Source organism: Homalodisca vitripennis, unplaced genomic scaffold (assembly GCF_021130785.1).
Source record: "Homalodisca vitripennis isolate AUS2020 unplaced genomic scaffold, UT_GWSS_2.1 ScUCBcl_5231;HRSCAF=11869, whole genome shotgun sequence".
In the NCBI taxonomy this organism is placed as follows: Eukaryota; Metazoa; Arthropoda; class Insecta; order Hemiptera; family Cicadellidae; genus Homalodisca; species Homalodisca vitripennis.
Window position 1 is genome coordinate 14,903 of NW_025781345.1, and position 21,633 is coordinate 36,535.

At 30.6% G+C, this 21,633-nt stretch overlaps 2 non-coding genes across 2 annotated transcripts; one reads left to right on the forward strand and one right to left on the reverse strand.

Annotated features, from left to right (window-relative positions):
* Positions 1-1,296: 1,296 nt before the first annotated feature.
* On the forward strand, positions 1,297-1,369 carry Trnav-aac. Its single transcript has one exon. It is a non-coding gene; the product is annotated as a tRNA-Val (tRNA).
* Positions 1,370-3,199: 1,830 nt separating this feature from the next.
* Trnav-aac lies at positions 3,200-3,272 on the reverse strand. Its single transcript has one exon. It is a non-coding gene; the product is annotated as a tRNA-Val (tRNA).
* Positions 3,273-21,633: the final 18,361 nt, after the last annotated feature.

Genomic DNA, 21,633 nt, shown 5'->3' on the forward strand with positions numbered 1-21,633 from the left:
CCGCCGTAGCTGGACAACGAAAATTCTGTGGGCAACACGACCTATGTCAAAAACAATGTGCTCTCAAGAAATGACGGTGACAACGGGTCGGTACATTTAAATCTCTCTAAATTTTAATCGGCATAAATTTAGCATTACTACATTGAGTGTTCCCTTGCATTCTTAAAGTGTAATGTCGAAGCAGAACAGTCAAGTTCGGTTTGATCCCCCTTTAGAGTCTGACTATGGCCCTTTGAATAGGGGTATTTACATTTTTTACGCATATAAAGGTTAGTTGTTGTTTTATAAAACAACATTATACTGTTAGTCACAACAGTAAAATTCGTAATGTAATAATATCATATTAACAACAATATTAAAATTACATTTTGACGTGACAACGTCTTAAATTAGGTTGCGGCTCGGAGTCACTCATGAAAAAGTGTAACGCCCGGTAACGTTACGATGCCCGTCCAGTGGGTCCGCCGCACGGGATCCGCACGGGATAAAGCAGATAACTGTGGGTCCGCCGCACGGGATAAAGCAGATAACTATGTTTATTCGTGAAAATGTGGAGTGCTTAGATTCGTCATTTACAACAACTACAACAATAAAGGTAAATAATTGTACACTGATATTTCATTATCGTAAACTATGATTGATTGATTAATTGTTAGATTGACACAAAAGTTGAGAAACTGAGTTTATAGGTTATGTCATACTATTGACAAATGTTGATAGTGTTAAGTAAATTATTAGTTTAAATCACTCTGCAATCAATCGTAATTCAGTCGATTGAGAAGAAACAGCGTGTATTGCTAGTCAAACATTTAAAATAACAAATTATAACCTCTAACCTGTCATAACAGTGCGACCAAACAAACGAACTAAACCGACCAATCACCACGCGCGGAGTTAGAATTTAACTGTGTTTAGCAAGAATTTCAAATTCCAATTTTAGTAAATGTTTTATTCAACTTTACCATTTACAATAACAAATTTTAATTAATTTCAAATTATGTACAATGTTTTAGTAAACAAAATATATTTCTATAGTTAAAATTTGTGCAATTCTTATTTTCATTCAATTCCTTGTTCCTATTGTGCAATTTAATAATATTCATATCAATAAATATTCTACCGAAAAAAAGACGTTGTCACGTAAAATCTTCGCCCGTAAAACCGACTTTACAGGCAACCATACTTTTTTTGTAGGTCTTTCACATTTATTAAGTACTAAAGTTATATTTACCAATTATAGAGTGTAGGCTTGTAAAAGGCTTGTTGTACTGTCTTACTTTCTCCTACTGCAAGGCGGTTTCCGTGGTGTAGCGGTTATCACGTCTGCCTAACACGCAGAAGGTCCCCAGTTCGATCCTGGGCGGAAACAGTTATCTTTTAGCTTTTTAGATAAATATAACAAAATAACTTAAATTTTAGATTAACAATTTTTTTCCAGATAAATTTATAACGTCTTTCAAGTTGTTCCATTATAATTAACTACTTTTTTGCAACATCCAGTCCCACGTAACAGGACATGGTATCTATTGGAATATTATGGATTAGGTATTTGTCCTAGCAAATCAATCATAATTTTTAAAACTCCAATTTAAAATATTCTTAATTTAACATCTGTGTGTAATTAAACCTATAAAACCTTTTTACAAATTAGGGCCTTAATCAACAACATTCAACTAGATCATCTAAAAAATCACAATGTATACAAAATTACTTAATGTTTTTTTTTTACAAATGATCTAATTTTGTTTTTATAAGAGTGAATTATATAACTTTCTCCCCTACTGAACTTAGGAGGTACAGTAGTCGTTGAAACATTCGGGAATCCATCTTAATTCTTGATCCTCTTCAAGGAGAAACTATATTATTTTCTTCATTAAATTGTTGATTCAGCTTCAGTGTTTTTTTGACGAATCTTCATTATTTGCTTGTGGTGCGTCTTAATGTTCATGCTCCGTCTCTTGCTCATCCAACCAATTGGAGAAGTCTGCCACCATTAGACTTTTATCACCTCTGGGTGTCTTAGTGACACGGTATATTCTCTCCGACAACCGTTGGATACCGAAATAGTGCGTATCGTGGGTTTGCTTGTTCTTATTCAACTTTATCAACTAGACTTTCGTATTTGCCGCTCTTTGCATGGGTAAGAGAATGGGAAGCTAGAGAACTCGTCAAAAATATTTACGATTTCTGCTTAACGATGATAGTTGTTCTTCAAAATCAATATACAGTCTTTCAAACTGCGAAGTGGATTTTATCAAACTGTTAACGTTATCAAGTTTTCGAGCAAATCTTACAAATAGCATATTTTACAGGACATCTTTCTCTTAAAATGTGTCTTGTTCCTTCACAGAAATAACACTTCTATTACAATCTATATGCTGATACATCAGCAGTAGTAGAAATGTATTTCTGAGCTCGGTAGTAGTAACTTCGGAATCTGTAAAGTACTATCAGCATTGTGACAAATGATTCAGGTACGCATGAAATCATGGATGAACGCTTATCGCATGTTTTGGAGCTGACTCTAAGGAATGAACTTATATATATATACTTTTCAAGGTTAAGACGTGTTCTAGAATACGTTATCTGATTTGAGATTAATTTAAACCACTAATCAAGACATTTCTGATTAACTCATCAGCATAGGTTTTAACATCGATGATTTTATATTTACACTCCTTACTAAGAGAATTAAGCGTTTGTAAATAGAGATCTATTGATTCTCCTTCTTGTTTAAGATTAGCAAGCAAAAAGTACATTGTTATTAGTTGCGAATAATGTTTTTATGGCATTTTTGTAAACTTTACACTCACTTATAAATTTATAGTTTTCATGATACAGAAAATTTAATAAGACTCCCAGTTTCTTCTTTAACATCAGAATTTTACATAAACGTATTGAACTTTTGAAACATTTTTTCCATTGCTTAGAAGAATTGGCTACAATGCCCAGGTTAAAGGCGAGATCTCAGGTTTCAGTACTTTTTCCATTACAGAGCATTCAAGTTAGTATAAAAAAAACTGTAATGAAACCAGAAAAACCTTTTTACAAAACTAAGGCTTTAATCTGAATGCTTGCATGAAAAAAACGAAGAATATTGTTAATCTAAAACGATTATCTCTGATACTGCGAGATATTTAGTAACAGTTTGATTATTAGTTAGAAACGGCAGTTTGATATCGAATATTAAAAATATAACTGTTTCCGCCCAGGATCGAACTGGGGACCTTCTGCGTGTTAGGCAGACGTGATAACCGCTACACCACGGAAACCGCCTTACACAAATTGAAAGTGAGAGAGTACAATAAGCCTTTTAAAACTTTACACTCTATTACTGGTAAATACAATTTAGTAATTAATAAATGAAAGACCTACGTAGTAAATGTAATTTTAATAATGCTGTCAATACGATATTATTACATTAAGAATGTTACTGTTACTAACAATATATCATGTTGTTATATGAAGCAACAACTAAGCTTTATATGTGTTAAAATGCCCCAGTTCACGAATATTTTTACCGTCCCTCGACGCCTTACAGGCATTGAATGTTAAAACAGTTAGTTAAAGGTTTTTGGAACGCTGTAGTATTACTAAATAAATTAACAAATTTAACAGCAGAATTGACCTATATCATAAATTAGAAATCCATAATTGGGATATGTATTAAAATTAATGTAACATTTACATCAATTTACAAGTTTAAAAAGGTAACGTCAATGTTAGTTATATTTAAGAGGATGGCAGTAGTAACAACAGCGTGGCACACAAAGAAATTAAAGTTCTTTTATGTTTCAAGACAATTTCGTAATATAGTAACTATTTTCGAGTAAGAGGATAATTTAGTTGTTTCTTATGATATTCTTCCGGAAGATAGTGAGATTTTTCGTAATATGTTTTTAAGTTTCATGGCTTTACTTAATACGCATATCAATCATTGTACTGTTTTATTTTCATTACTCTATGCTGAAGAAGAAGAAGTAGTAGTAATAGAATAAAAACAAAACAATTTGTGTTCTGTCATCTATCATTCTACTGTTGAGTTTCAGGCTGTTTGTTTTGAGTGAAGTTTAGTTCAGTTTTATGCCATAAAATATGGGAAGAGACAAGAATACAAAAAAAAATGTTGCTAGAAGAAATAAGGACAATATTGCAAAGCGGTATGAGGTGCAACCTGCAAGTCTTGTAAGTATTGATACAGACACAGGTATCCATGATGAAAGTGGGGTTATGTTACTACCTAATGATGATGTTACTGTACCAAGTACATCTGAACCAGTTACCTCATGTTCTAATAATGATAATGAAGTTCCTGATAAACTTACTGGCTTCGCGCTTTACAATAGCTATAAAACAGAAGTCACATTTGACGACAATGCGCCTAACTATATTTTTGTAGATGGAAACAAACTATCAAATTTTATGGAAAAATTTCCTTGTCCTGAGTGTGCAGGGAACCTTCAAGTCCTTCAAATGCCTTCAAAGGGATATGCACATGCTTTCAACATATGGTGTCAAGAATGCAATTACAAAAATAATTTTGAAACTTCTAACAAAACAGTTGAACATGAGGGCACGACTTCACGCTTGTCGTACGATGTAAACCGAAGGGTTGTACAAACCTTTAGTAGCTTAGGAAAACGTCATAGGGGATTAGAGGCATTCAGTATGTCAATGAATATGAAGCCTATGAGCTGTAACGCATATTATCAACATATGAGACAAATGGAAAAACAATACATCAAGACGGCAAACGAATCCTTGGAAAAAGCAAGGACAGAAGTAAGAAAAGCTTATTCTATCATAAACAATACTAATTTAGATGACCATGGCCCAATAAATATTTCCGTTAGTTTCGATGGGAGCTGGCAGAAGCGAGGGTTCACCTCAAAAAATGGTGTCGGTTGTTGTATCGATGTGGTAACCGGTCTAGTAGTGGACTATGAAGTTTTATCAAAATACTGCAGGGTTTGTGATAAAATGAAAAAGAAGCTGGGTTCAGGAACAGATGGATTTCAAGCTTGGTTTGAAAGGCACAACCCTAATTGCCAAAAAAACTTTGATGGGTCTTCGCCGTCTATGGAAACTGAGGCTGCGGAGCGGATATGGAAAAGATCGGAGAAACACGGATTCCGTTATACAACACTAGTGTCAGATGGTGACTCTAAAACGTTTAGCCACCTTACAAATCTAAATCTTTATGAAACTCCAATTGAAAAGGAAGAATGTTTCAAGCGTATAGCCAAGCGCCTTGGAACCGGCCTCCGAAAAATTGTTTCGGAAAACACCGGAAAGGGCAAAACCTTGGGAGGGAAATCATATGGTAGTTTGAAATTAACAACTATAAACAAACTGACTACCTACTACAGAAATGCCATTCAAACCAATTCAGGCCATGTAAAAAAAAATTTAAAATGCTGTCCTTGCAACTCTGTCCCATTGCCCCTCAACTGACGATAAACCGAATCACCCAAAGTGCCCGGAGGGAAATGAATCCTGGTGTTTTTACAACCGGGCATTGCCAAAAGTGAAGTACCTGGCCTTCACAAGGATAATGTGAAAACCCCGTTGACTGAGAGAGTGGTTGCCAAAATTCTACCACTATACCAGCGCCTTGCTAGTGACGCGTTACTCACCAGGTGCGTGTCCGCAAAAACACAAAACGCCAACGAGGCTTTGCATGGCATAGTTTGGACAAAATGCCCAAAAAATACCTTCGCATCTCGAAGAAAACTATAGATGCAGGTGTGTGAAGCAGTATGCCAGTATAATACAGGCTATAGGCAAGCAATATCTGATTTTCAAATGTCAATTGGTCTTAGCCCTAGAAAAAACGCTGCCAAGATTGCCAAGCGCTTCGACAATAAAAGTCTAACACTGGCACAGAAACGCAAAAAGATGAAAAAGATGAGTACAGAAGGAAGTTGAGACATGCACAGCTTGAGGAAGAAACCAGGAAAATAGAAGCGGAGGGGAAAACATATGGTGCCGGTGACTTTTGAACGAACTCTGTTTTATTTTACAATGTATATATATATGTATATTTTATTGAACACTGACATAATAATATGACCTAATATTGATGTATAATAAAACATTTTAACCTAATATATTGTGTAAATTTATTTCAGAACCATAAACTAAAAAAATATACGTGATATATTAGTATTGAACCTACGTTTACTTTCTATCGCAGTTTTCCGAAAGTTTGAATTTCGATAAATTTTCAGACAAAAATCGATATATCTTGGGAACTAATTGAGATAGATAGTTCATATTTTTACTACATATTAAGTAGATCTTTTTCTAAATATTTAGGTAGAGTTAGATTTTTAGGTATATATGATGAATAGAAACATAATTTTATATATATGCATGTTTTTTTCTTTAAAAGTCTAAAGTTTACTAAATTATTTTATTAAAACGACTAAACATGATAAATGTACCTAAATATTTAGATTAGATCCATATCTTCAAAATTAGACCATGAGTAGTGCAATATGTTGGATAGTTTCTTAGATATATCAATTTTAAATATGGTCTGAAAAATGCGAAAACCCCCCGTTTTTTTCGCTGTAGGCTGTATGTGACAACTATTTGGCCGTTTTATATTTTTGTATTTTTTGTTAGCCTACTACACACTAGAAAAAAATGGTTAAGCTATTTTTATTGTGTATTAAAAAAAAGTATGTTTTCAGTGGCGAATCCCCTTAAAACAAGTATTCATATTTGATTTTGTTTGTATTAGTATATTTGTATAATTGTACATTTTTAATGTCTCATCTTTTTATAAATAAAACTTTCTAAGTAACTTTTTTTTTCATAATGCTGTTCATATATTATTTGATAAATACAGATTCTTTACGAGTTTTATTTCATTGGATATTTATTTACACTGCAATGTTTAAATAGCGAATGCTCTAACCAATTAGCTGATAATAAGTTGCGTAGTGGATTGAGAATAGCTATCTGAGCAACACGTGTGTTTTAGTAATCAGCTGTTTAAAGATAAAATAAAAAACCCTCACAAGATTAATATTGAAAATTTGGGATTCTGTGGGGCTATTGCCCTGTAATTCAAATCCACAAAAGGCATATATAGAGCGTAAGAGCTTTCCATTCGGTTAATACCAAATCTAATAAATAAAAATTAAGCACTAAATGTGTTGCAAATCGCTAAACTCAAGAACGGCTGGACAAGTTTGGCTAGTTCTTTTTTTATTCTTTGAAGTCCAAGGAAGGCATATATAGAAATAGAATGGTCGGAAACATTTTCCGGAATACTTTAGAATTCTGATAAATAATGATAATATAAATGGTTCACAATACAAATTTGACTTATATTAAGCACATGTTAATAATTTTAAACCTTCTTTTATGGTCAAGCTTAAGTTCGTCAAAGAGGCTGAATCTTTTGTTAATATTTCAATTTTATTAAACATTATGTACACAGTGCTTGATAAGTGAAATGCAGAGATAACACAAGCAAAGTTATCCTATAACTTTTCTTCCAGACTGTGTAAATGATGAATCAAATACATCCAATGCATAGGAGATTCTTTGTTTATAGTGTATTTTGGAAATACTGTTATATAACCAATTTTAATGAACAAACCTGTGAATATTTGCACGTCAAGTGATCAAAACTTGACATTGTGATGTGGCGACTATACAGTGGCTTAAAGAATAACAGAGGACACTAACATGCCTCAGTTTTTTCCCAGAACTGAAAGCACGAAAGACATCAAGACTTCTACAACGCAAAGTTATATACGATTATTTTGAAATGTTGCATTAACTTAATAACGGTTTACTCCTTATATCGGGCGTAATGTTTTGTTTTACCACAATAGGCATATCAGTCCTAAGTATGCATGTATATTTGCCTCATCGGGACAATAACGCAAACCCAACTGGAAATATCTTAGACCGCAAGATGATTACAAGAACCGGAAGTAGGCCCTTTTGAATGAAGTAAGTTTCCGAGATCTAAATATGTATATACGATCCCAGTCAATTTAAAGCTCGACTAAAACACTTCCTGGTGTCAAAGGCATTTTACTCTGTTGATGAGTTCATAATGGGCCGCTGGGATGAAAACATTAGAAATTAATGAAGTTATTCAAGAGTATTAACACATAACCTGGTTCTGATATAGATAAATAAAGATCGAATGACATCTTTATGACATACTGTGTTTTTATAAAGAATAGGCCTAACAATTTATGATGATTCTATTTTAAAGTTTGAATTTAAGTATCAACTTAAATTCCATTTTATGACGCATGCAATGCAATTGTAACAATTGTTAATGCAATAAAGAGTATTATTATATTATTTTGATCGGTACAATAAATTAACCTCAAATTTGACACCGTAAATACATTAGGCTCAGTCATAAGTGTTTGCATATTTTAATTTATTCATACAACGTGATAAACTATACTACAGTGCTAAAATATCTTAGACCGAAAGTAGATTGCAAGAGCTGGGGCAGTAGACCTTTTTGGCCAAAGTAAGCTTTTTAGTCCTACCACATACTAAAAGATATTTCTATAACACCCTGTGGTGTTCTCAAGAGGGTGTCACAAATTTCTGCGGATGTTAGTATTCTTCATTTCAAGCAAAAAAGATCCTGTAAATATAAGTCAATGAACGTGTCGTTTAGTAACTAGTCATTTTGTATTCTTAAAAAAAATAATATCTCTAGAACTAGTTAAACGAAGAAACCAAATTTGGCACATAGGTTTGAATAGATAAATGTAAAATAAAAACAAATAACCGTGAGCGCCAAACGAAACGTCTCAGTGGTTTGTTGCTCCTGGCTTATGCAAGTGAATCTTTAGAGTGGTCGTGTACGCTAATGCGTTGACTGATTTCGTTAGAAAAACTACCTTTAGAATTGCAATAAAATTGCTGAAATAGTTGTTATCGTGTAAAGTTATTATAAATATCTTGTTATCTTTGTTATTCAACTCTAAACATTTTCAACAGACGCCATTTTGTTAACATTACAGAAAATAACACAATGATATGTTTTTATTTTATGTGTTGTTGGACATACTGTACATATATAGGCCTATTCTTCATTGGAACCAAAAGCAAACTCTAACTATGACACTTGAAATATCTTAGACCGGAAGTAGATTACAAGGGCTGGTAGTACATGTTTTTTTTGACTCAATTGTGTCTTGAAAACCAAGATACGAATATATTTTATTTATCAAGTCATCAAGGCAACATCAACTGTGGAACCAAACAAAATTAAATTAGGTCGGAACAAAACTTGAACGGCTGGAACCGAAACTTTTTGACCTCAGTAAATTTTAAGTCGTATATAGGTGTATATATATATATATATATATATATCCATATATATATATATATATATATATATATATATATATATATATATATATATATATATGAATATGCCGGTTCTAGACCACTTTTGGGACAGACAGAAAATCAATGTAAAATACTGTCCATTGAACCATAAACAAATCTAATAAAATCTAACAGGAAAGCACGAATGTTAAATAACCGAATCTTTAGCTGTTTTACTGTTCAATGTTTGCTTCTACATTTATAAGCTGTTTTAAATGAAAAAATCAAAAAATCTTAATAAAAAATCTTTATTCTACAAAGTTAATTGTAACACAGTCTTTATCTTTTATAGTCTTCTTTCCAGTAACAATCAAGTGTAATTTTTCATTTTTGTTTAATTCTTTAATCTTTTTCTCATCCAAAACAGTCAAAAATCTGTTCGGCAAGTGTACTTTACAATCTTCCAACTCGGCAATTATTGTAAACCCGAATTTATCTTTCATATTCTCCAAATTCAAGATTCTATATCTCTTTTTTTCTTCCAATTCCACTAATTTCTTATATTCTTTGAATCTTAGTTCACCAACCTTATTCAACTCTTGTAACAGCGCTGCCATTTATTATAGAAAAAATTTAAAGACGGAAAAAATGAAATTTGCTAACAATCACTCGAGAAGTCGGGGAGAATGTGAGTAAAACCGCATTCTTTTCACGAGGTTCTTCGTTTAATTTCTCCAAATGTACTATAAAATCATCGAGGATTTCTGGTTCAAAATCATAAACAAATTCAACATCCAGATAATGAAAAAATACAGGTAATATCTTTTCATAATAAACGTGTGTATTTAAACCAACAAACCTAATGTATTCTTTGAAAAGGAAAATAATTTTTTCAACGGTTCCAAGAGATAAGTAAAAATTTTTATTCTGTTTTCTAAATTCTGTAACAAATTTTGTTTGTTTCTCACCTCCGTATTGTAATTTCATAAGCAGATTATTCAAATGTGTTAGTTTATTTCGAAATTTCTTAGGTTTAGGTCTTTCATACAAAATTAAATTACAATCTCTACAAACGAATCTTTTATCAACAATTTTCTCCTCTATTATAACACTTGTAACAGTTGGCATTATACTCTTCCATTTAAACAAAAAGATTTTTTTATAAATGGAGATTATGGAACTAAGTCTGCCGAGATATAAATTTTTCAGCGCAAATGTTTATGTTTATATTTCAACTACCGAGATAAAGAGAAATGATTTTATTTTATTATTCAACTATTTAGGATATTTTGTCTATGATTACAAAGATTATTCCGGAAGAAATCGAGATTTTTCATCAGCGAAAGAGTATATTTTTGAAGTTTTAGAAGGAATGAAAGAGAATAATATGAATTTAGCAAATTATTTTTCTTAAATAAAAAACTTTTCTACTAAATAGTCACCAAACAACATGAACTCTCCAAAATCACTTCAGTTTCTAGCATTTAAAGAACTTACCACAGGAAATAGTTATAAAGACTTCTTTGAATTACCTAAATATGTTAAACAAATGTTGATATTTTCCTTAAGTGAAAACGAATCCTTAAATGAAAACGAATTCAGAGAACTTTTAAGTACTAAAAAGTGTTCAATGCAATTTATTACAGACAAACTTAGATAGTATAAATATGTTAAATGTAATAGGAGATTTTAAATTAAATAATAGAAAAATAAGAAAAATATTCCGATTTTTACAAAATAAACTAAAACACCAACAATCTGACATTTTTCATCGCTTTTATGCTAAATTTCATTGTTTATTTGTTGGAATATTAAGAAGTCAAAGGAATATCTACACAGCCAGTTTTTTAACAAGTCTTTGTAAACAACAAGATTTATCAAAGGAATTTATAAGAGATCACGCTTTTGTTGTAGATTGGGATAAATTGTATGGAAAAAACATTTACGAAACAGATATATTGTGTGTGTGTGATTCTGACGAAGAAAAGAGAAACGTTTGTCATTCAGCAATTCAATACGATATAATGAAAGACATACAAAATGAGTGTTGTTAGTGTGCGTGTTTTTGCGATATCTACTTAACTTCTAAGAAATTGGGAATGGGAGAAGAAGAAAGGTATCATATATTTTATTTCAATCAACTGTAGATTTGTGACGTCTGCTGTGAGCGTTTGTACCACTAACGCTTGACCTCGAATCTCATTTTATTGAAACATGTGAGAGGCGTTTGTGTCACTAACTATGACGTAGGCGTTACCACTAGGAACGCGGTGACCTCGACTGTTTGTTTCACTAACTATGACGTAGGCGTTACCACTAGGAACGCGGTGACCTCGAATCTCATTTTATTTAAACATGTGAGAGGCGTTTGTGTCACTAACTATGACGTAGGCGTTACCACTAGGAACGCGGTGACCTTGATACTTTTCGTCGTACAATTCATCACTTTACATCACTATTTTCACACAATGTTTTATCACAGTTTAGAATGTCTACACAAATTCACAATCTTCTTGTAATGTCTTTCTTCGAGTCCCAAATATAAAAGTAACTTATAAAATATAATAACACTATGAATGGCAACGCCCAGTGGAACACTTCACTTCACTTTTAACAAGAAACACAGAACATCACACAATCTTCTTACTTCATATAAAGTCCATATCTTCTTTCTTCAACTTGCAAATACATTAGAATCTTCTAAATAATGATATATCTTGTTAAATTTCGTTAAAATAGAGGAGGATCACACATGGCTAGCTATACGTGGCCAACACCCAGCAAGAGATGAAGACGAGATGTAGTGTTACCAACATGTTAAAATGAAATGTCTCAATTCCCTAGAACTGTTATAGTTTCCAATGTATATTAAATAAGTATATATCAATATTTCTTTCAAACCTTGTTGTTCAAAAACCACTCAACCGATTTTTAATGAAATTTGGTACACATATAGTAAATACTTAACTCTTTCGACTTAACTTATCCATAAGGGTGAAATCATCCCCTATTTCTTAATATTCATAAAAAAATAAAAAAAAATTATCAGAAAAATCTGAAACTTCAAAAACAAGCAAGTTCAACTTAAAATTTCATGAAAATAACAAAATTTTCAAAAACTACCCCAATCATCCCTTATCTTAAAACTCTTATATCTCGAGAACTATTGGAGCTTTTTTGCTGAAATTTGGTATATAGGATCAGTAAATATTAAAGTATTTTTTAAAATCATAACTTCCGGTCCATGACCTTGAAATAGTTTTTTTCCTAATATCATCCCTATTTTTCAAAATTTTTTAATGCAATTTAAAATGTATACTTTTATCAATGTCTTTAACAATTCTGTAAAGTTTTAAAACTATCCGACGAATAACGCGATTTTTACTGAATTTCTCTAATATCGTTCTTAATCACATCATAGGCTAAAAATTTCTCAGAGACAACAACAACATAACAAATCGCGTTTGTAACAGCTTTTTGAAAATCCATATTGATAATTATATCGTTCTTTGAACCAGAAATATTTGTCAAAACTCTTTGTTGTATCAATGACATAAATAGGTCTATTCGCTAAAAATTCTTTAGGATTGTAATACATTTCCTTATTATTACAGTAAACTTTCTTAAAATCTTGATACATCTGATACATGATTCTGAAAAGACCTCCGGAAATGTTTAAATTTTGTAATTCATCTGGATAATAAGAACCGTTCAATTTTACTCTGATATTTTTTACATCCAAACTATCAAACTTTGAAGGATTTTTTTCTTGATTATTCTGTCTATCTGTTTGAAAACCTATGATAACGAACTTGGGATTGAAGATATTTCTATAAATATTTGTGATATCGAACGAATAAGTTGTTCCGGAAATACCTTTTTGTTCAATACATTGCCAATCTAGAAAATTAAACATAATGTTTTGACTTTTTGTAATTTCATCAATCAACCTTATTTTACTCGTGATTTTATAATCAATCATTGGAACTCTAATAAAAAAATCTGTAATTGTTATTTTTCCATCAACAGGCATAACATTTCCAGTTGCAGTCTTCAGAATCACATCATCGTCTTCTGCTCTTATAAAACTTAGATAAAATCCTCCTTTATAGATCGGAATAGTAACATTTTCAAAAAATCCTAATCCAAAATGAGATAAATTTCCAGCTGCTTCAAAAACACCAAATTTAAAATCTGATTCAAAGCCATTAGAAGTTTGAGAAATAACATCACTTTTTGAATACGAAATAGTTCCTTTAATTGTGCTTAATTGGCCACAGTTTTCGACTTCTTCTATCAATTTATTGTGTTTTCTTACTTCAATCTTAGAAAATAAAAACGGTATAAAATTATCGATTAATCTAACATTATCAGTTCCAAGATATGCTTGACCATCTTGTTTTGTTAAAGTTCCAGAAATATAAAACTGGAAGTTAGACGAGCAAAAGTTATCTCCAAAATCAATATTAAACTCAGTTCTTTTATTCGGTTCATTCAAATGTTGTTTACTAATTGGATAGAAATTTTTAAACTCCGCCCTTTCAATATCACTAGCATATTTTCTGTAGTCCGCCATTTAATAAGAGAAAATTTAGAAATTTTAAACATCATGTATAAGAAAGATATCATTTTTTCATCGATCTAATGTACGTTTTTATAAGAAAAGATATAAATTTTAGTAAAATAATTAAAAAGATTAGAGTCATTTTTAATTATCTACTTCGTCATATTCAGGATTCTCTTCCTTAAATTTTGCGATCTCGGTCACATATTTCAATAAAATTTGCACAGGATAGTAACCGCTATCTATAATATTGTTCCAATCAACTGTATCTTTATTTTCATCCAAAAACTTTATACTCAAGTGTTGATAGAGACAAAGAACAGACATATGATCTTTTAATTGATAATGTATATTTTCTTGAATGAACTCTGATGATAAAGTTTGATATTTAGCAATGTTATACCAATTCAATTTGTTTACGTATAATCTCATCATATCTTCGGATAATTCATATTTTTGAGAAATGTCATCCCAATGTTCTTTTTTCAAATCTCTTTCGTGTTGCATGATAAAAAAGATCGAAAGCACTGTAATGTCCCGCCATCTCTATTTATTAGGAAAAAATTTCAAAATCAAGTTTTTATAAATTGACTCTTTTTTGAGTTACATTCAGCACATTTTCCCGAAATTCTTTTAACTCCATTGATATTTGCATAGTATTTTATATCATTTGTTTCAGTTTTTGCCTTACACCTCACACAATATATGAGCGCCATTTATTTAGGGAAAATTTATCGTGCATAAAACCCTACGCGAATACCTATTTCAGTAAGATCTTCCTCCATATTATTAAGTTTTTTTTTCTAATTTTTGAAATTTGACAGCATAAGAATCATTGTATTCAACAAATTTATGACCAATATTCTCAAAAGTTTTCGTAGCATCTAAACTAAACTTATCAAAAGACTCTTTAAAATTAGTAAGTTTTTCATTAATTTCACCAACATCGTCTACTGATCTTCTATTTCTGGCTTCTAACTTGTCATAGACTTCTGTTGTAAAATCTTTAACATGCTGTTTATGATTCTCATAATTTTGTTTTAGTTCATTAAACATTTTAATAGGATCTTCTAATTGAATCATTACAACAACATCAAATGGATTAATTCCTTTACTAACACCGCTAATTCTTTTTCCTTTAAAATCTAAGGCATTTTTAACATTCGGATCATGTAAATCAACAATATCGATGTTTTCTGATAATTTTAGAGGTTTTAAAATTTGTTCTTTAACAACAACATCATGTTTGTCAATACCAGGTCGAACACCGACAATTCTTTTCTTATTAGCCAAACTAACATAATTCTTTTCAACTTTGATCGCTTCAGTAATTTCATCAGCTTTTTCGATGTGAGACATTAAATTGGTAAATAATTTTTTTTACACCATCATCAACTTCTTTTTCCAATGTTTTTTATTTTATCAGCAACTTCATTTGAACTCATGAAATTTGCAAGTTTGTTATCATATTCTGCTTTAAAATCTTCAATCTCGACAGCAAACATATCTGAATCTGGAAGGTTTTGTAATACATTTTCTAACTTGTTATCAAACTCATTTCTCAAACTATCAAAATTCAAACTATTATCTACATTTTGAATAATTTGTGTTCCAAATACGTCAAAAATATTTTGTGAATCCATATTTATTAAGCAATAATTTGTTAACAACTTCTTTAAAATCTTTACCAGTACTCAGTTCATTCAAAACAAAAACACATAAATGACCACAAATTGGGGGGATCTTTATAGTCTTGAATCTGAGAATCATTGTAGTAGACGCTTGATTTTTTCAAATATTTAATCAATTCTATAGGTGGTTTGTCCTCAATTCTTCCATACGAATCAAAATAACAGGCATTCTTATCATTCTTATAATAACAAACCCAATGCGTTCCACTTCCCATAATCGAGTCTAAATTCACAATTCCACATTCAAATTTCTTAACTTTTTCAGGTAATGTATCGCGCATAAAAATTCCTCTAAAATGTTTAATGTTTTTGCAGATTTCTTCCAATTCTCCGAATGTTAAGGGTTCAAATTTTTTTTCCGATGTTTGATTTCACGTAATTCAAAGTTTTTTCATCTAATCCAGATCCTGTAACATCTTCCAACTCTTTATCTAACCAATTTAAAATGTTTCGAACAATAGGAAATCACATCTTTTTTAACGATTGGAGCAGCTTTATTACGAACATAAGGAACAACATTTTTAACAACTGGAATATTTTCTCCAAAATCTAATAAATCTTTCAAAAGTCCACCATTTTTAAGTTCTTTCAACTGATTATAAGAAAATTCTATTCTGGTTCCTTTATTGTTTTTCTTATGTTTTTCGAGTTTATTGTATTGTCTATTTGTTAAAAATATCTTATCTTCGCCATTTTTTAGTTGATCTATTTTAAATTGAATACTAACGGGTATTTTCTTCTTAAAAGCGGATTTTATTTTTTTCTTTCTGATTTTTGCTGAAATTTACATTCACCTCCATTTATATAGTTAAAATTTCAAGTTCTCTTCGATTCCCATTCCTAGTTTTCTCTTCAAAAACATTGCTCCAGCTGTTTGGAAGCGCAACAAATCTTTCACCTAAACTAGCATCTTTTGATAAAAATCTATCCATTGCCTTATCTTGCAAAACTTTATCTGCGATATGTCTGGAATTTGTGTCTCTATGTTTTGCATAAAAAATATCGTGTTCCATAGCAGCTTGATCTAATTTATTTATACCAGGATCTCCTCTTTTTAGTCTTTTTTCGAGTTTTGTGCCAGGCCCCAGATACTGATAAGTTGGTACGTGTAATTCAAAAGGTAAATTGTTGATAAAATCATTCAAAAGTCCACTACCCTCAATCATAGATGAACTTATTGCCGGCAAAACTCGTTTTAAATATTTAATTCCATCAGGTTTTTCAATCATTTCATCAAGTTTGTTCGAAATAAAATCTTTAATCGCTTTCTTTTCGTTCAAAAAATTGTTGTTTCCAGCCTTTTCTTGAGCATAAATATAATTTATAATTCCATCGAGTTTTGTCAAATCGTTCGATATATCTGTATTCAATCTTATTATCACTGTATTTTCTCACACCTGATTCCTTCGATTCTTTTTTCCCAAATTGGTTTAATCAAATTGAGATATTTTTTACCTTTACTTGGCTTTGGTTTCTTAGTAGATGGATCATTATTTTTGTAAATTGAATCAGATTTCCATAAAATTTCAGTATACTTTTTCAAGTCTTCTTCAGAATATAAACCGTCTTTTGGAACATCAGTGCCTGTTAATAATCTCCATAAACCTTGAGTTCCTTCATATGTTTTTTCATTAATAATGATATCATTATGCTCAAAATTCACGGGCAAATTTCCAATCATAAAACTTTTCTTTTTTCTGTCCCAATACAAACCAAATTTATCATCCTTTGCTCTAGGAAGAAATTTTTTACCAATTTCACCAATTATTATATCCGTTGTTCCAGGACTTATTGGTTCAACTATGGTAGAGTCTTCAATGATTCGAGGTCTAAATGGTGTTGAAGATGGTAATTTTGGCAATTCAAACTCAGATTCTGGTATCGAAATATCAGCAAATTGTCGTACAACTGGAACCAAATTCATCAAATTTTGATTATCGCTTAAAACATTTTCAATTTTGCCCTCAACATTTTTTATTGCAGATGTTACAGGTTGATTAATTTTTTGAATAAATTCTTGTTCTTTTTCATCAATTCGAATCTGTTCTTTAAATTCTTTGATTAATTTCTTTTCTATTTGATCAAGTTTTTTTGCTTCTTCTGAAGTTACGTTCGCCATTTATTTAGGAAAATTTTGAAACGTGAACGTGGAACGTGGAAACGTGAACACGGAACGTAAAACGTGAACGTGGAACGTGAAACACGAACGTGAAACATGAAACGTGAACGTGGAACGTGAACGTAGAACGTAAAAACGTGAAACATGAACGTGAAACATGAACGTGAACGTGGAACGTGAACGTGGAACGTAAAAACGTGAAACATGAACGTGAAACATGAACGTGAAACGTGGAACGTGAACGTGGAACGTAAAAACGAGAACACGAAACGTAAACGTGAACGTAAAAACATGAAAACAACTAGATTATCACACGTTTATATTGGAAAATTTATTCAAATATTTACCATTTTTAGGCTTCAAAGTTAGATTAATAGTTAAAAATCCGTAGTCTTCCTTCCAAATTTTATCACATAACTCAATAAAGTGGTTAAAACTCATATCAGATCCCACATAATTGTTGTAAATCTTTCTCGAATAGTGATCGTCTTGCTTAAAAATACACAACATATTCAGGTTATTTTCTTATAACTTGTTTATCAACCTTTGAAAAGCATTGGGAAAGATAGATACAAGATATGTTTTTGTGACGAGACATTACGAAATATTCCTTAATAACGTCCTGATTTTCCAAAATACAATCATCAAAAACGATTAAAGAATTCGGTTTACATTCGCTTAACGGAACTATGTCCTCGGAAGCATTATAAAAATATGATATTTTCTTACTTAAGTTCTTCTCAATATTTTCAAATCTTTCTTGTAATTTTTTATAGGCGTCTTGTTCTAAAGATTTACTAAAAACATACAAATTGGAATAAGGAATCAACCTATTGTAGATAAAATTCAATAATAAAGTTGTTTTTCCACATCCACTTGAACCAACAATTAACAATCTGATTGGTTGATCTTTCTTATTTTCTTCAAACGTTTGAAGTTTTATCTGATCTTTTTGCTTTAAAAATTTCTCCATTTAAATAGAAGATTTTCATCTTGAAGCAACGCTTGCGAAAATGAAGCTGTTCAAGTTGACTTCAGAAAGCTCTAAATTAGTTTTAAACTTGGAACATCCTATACACTTAGAGGAAGAATCAAATTATTTTATCGGTTTAAGCGGTTTTTATTCTGACAATTTTGTAATAAATATTAGTGAAAGTTCTCCTTATTGTATAGGATTTAGTGAGAAGAACATAACAAAATATTATGGTTTAAACAAAGGATATTATACTTTCGATCAAATAAAAAATTCCCTTAAAAATTATCTGAAAACATTCAAACAATCAGATAAAATCTTTAAACTTTGACGAAAACAAGTTTGAAATGCAAAAAAATTATCTCTCTAATAAAATTCAAATAAAATCACCAGTAAGAATAATGTTTTCAGCAATTATTGTAGATTTGTTAGGGTTTGTTCAAGAAACTATTGAGCCAAATCAGGTATATTTAGGAAATAAAACGCCAAAATTTAGACCGTTCGATGTAATTGAAGTGCACTGCAATCTCGTTGAACCTAGTTTTGAAAATCATACCGAACATTTACACAAAGAATCTGAAATTTTGTACACTTTTTTCCCAAATGTTGCTTATGGATCAAAAATCAGTGAAAAAACCGAATGAAATCGATTATATTCCAATTAGAAAAATATTAAAAGAATTCAAAAAATCGTTCTAACTATACAAGACTCTGAGGGAAATTTATTAAATAATGAGAGTAAAACAACAATTTATTTAAGATTGTCGAAGCAACGGACATGAATCAAGGGGGTCTATTGAATAGACTACCTTTAAACTTTCAAGGGTATCGAATCGCGACTCTTACAAAAATTACATCCAGACACTATTTTCGACCTTTAAACTCAAAATAATAATTGCTTGTTAAATTTTTTTTCTATCTAAATGGAGTCAGTCATAGATCTAAGAAATAATCAACTAAAATTCAATAATAAAGAAATTTTAACAATTGTTGACGAAAATAATGAATTTTGGTTTAAGGCTAAAGATGTTGCAGAAATATTGGAATATAACAATACAGAAAAAGCGATTAGAAATAATGTCGATGAAGGTGACAAATCTCAATACTTTTATCTAAAAGATAAGGTAGCCCTCGAGGGCCACCTCGCAAATATTCACAAAGATACTATTTTCATTAATGAATCAGGACTTTATTCGTTAATTTTAAGATCTCATAAAATAGAAGCAAAAAGCTTTCAGCAATGGGTTACGAGAGATGTTTTACCAAGCATTCGTAAATTTGGTGTGTACAAACTTGAAAACAAGATTAAATATTTAGAGGACAAAGTTAAGCACTTGCAAATTAAAGATGAAATCAAAACGGAAATAATTGCAAAACAAAGTGTAAAAATTGACTTAATGAAACCAGATCTTGTTTGTAAAGATTTTGATAAGAAAAAACACCATGTTTTTGTGTTAATTAAGAAGAATCACATGTGGGAATATCCTTATTACGTTTTCAGAGCTCAAAAAGAGAGAAATACCGAAAAGATTGAAAGAACTTGAAATTGATTACCCAGAAATGGAAATTTCATTAAGACATGGAGATCCAAATAGTATAAATCTCTACAACCAAATGAAAAGAATCTTTGAATATTTTATACAACGGAAATCATTTTACTACAAATATGGCAGAATCTCGACTGATTTATAGAATATCTAAATTACACGATGAAAATGTTAAACTCTCGACTTATGATATTTTGTTTGTAAATGTTTAGCATAACTAGGTAACCATCGTAGAATTTTTTTTTCATATTCACAAGGCATTTCGTTTTTATAACTTTCGCTGAAAATTTTTTTAGCACAATCTTTGCAAAAAGCATCTTTTCTATCTTTACTATACTGCCAGTTATTAAATTCAGAAATATTTTTAATTTCTTTACAAAAGTAACACTTTTTCTCTTCTAAAGTTAATTTGTTCATTTTATCGTATAATTCCTTACAATAACAGTCTTTTCTATTCTCTTCTTGACACTTTGTACATTTCTTTTGAGACTCCATTTATATAGAAAAAATTATTACACGATGAAAATGTTAAACTCTTGAATTATGATATTTTGTTTGTAAATGTTTTTGATAATTATTTAACCATTTTATAGTTCTTCCACATTCACATTGAGTATCTTCATAATATAATCTATGGTGATTCTTCTTTACACAATCTTTACAATATGAGTCTTTCTTATCTCTACTATAGTGATCACCATTAAACTCTGAAATTTTTTTAGTTTCTTTACATTTAAGACATTCTTTCTCTTCCAAAGTTAATTTTTCTATTTTATCATACAGCTCTTTATGATACTTCCTATAACAATCTTTACAATTATAAATAATTCCATCTTTTCTACTTTTATCTTTATAAAAAGCTTCAAAACCTTTTATTTCTTTGCACATTGAACATTTCTTTTGAGCCTCCATTTATATAGAAAAAATCTTTGACTTTCTCAATTCATATTCATAAAACTTTCCGGTTATTTCTTCATTATTTAAATCTTTTATACTATAAGTTACAGGATCTGTGTTATTAATTTGATAAATCACAAAGATTTCTCTTGACCAATTGTTCTTATATTTGTTCGAAAATGTTTGTTTTTTACTAACAATTCTTACATGATCATTGACTTTAAATTTAGTTTTCGTGTGAATTTCTGGTGGAACATACTTGAAAACGGTCTCTAATAACTCCTTTTCTGCATCCTTATCTACGTCTTTGGGCTTCATTTTGATTGTGCTGTGAACTGTATCGTTATAATTGTTTACGATTTTTTGAAGAATATCGATCCATTTAAAGTTTTTATTAATCTCAAAAATTACTTTCATTCTCTCATTTTGAGTTCTGTTATATCTCTCTACAATACTTGATTTCTCTTCGTTTTCAGTATGATAAATCTTAATGTTGTATTTTCTCAAAACTTCGT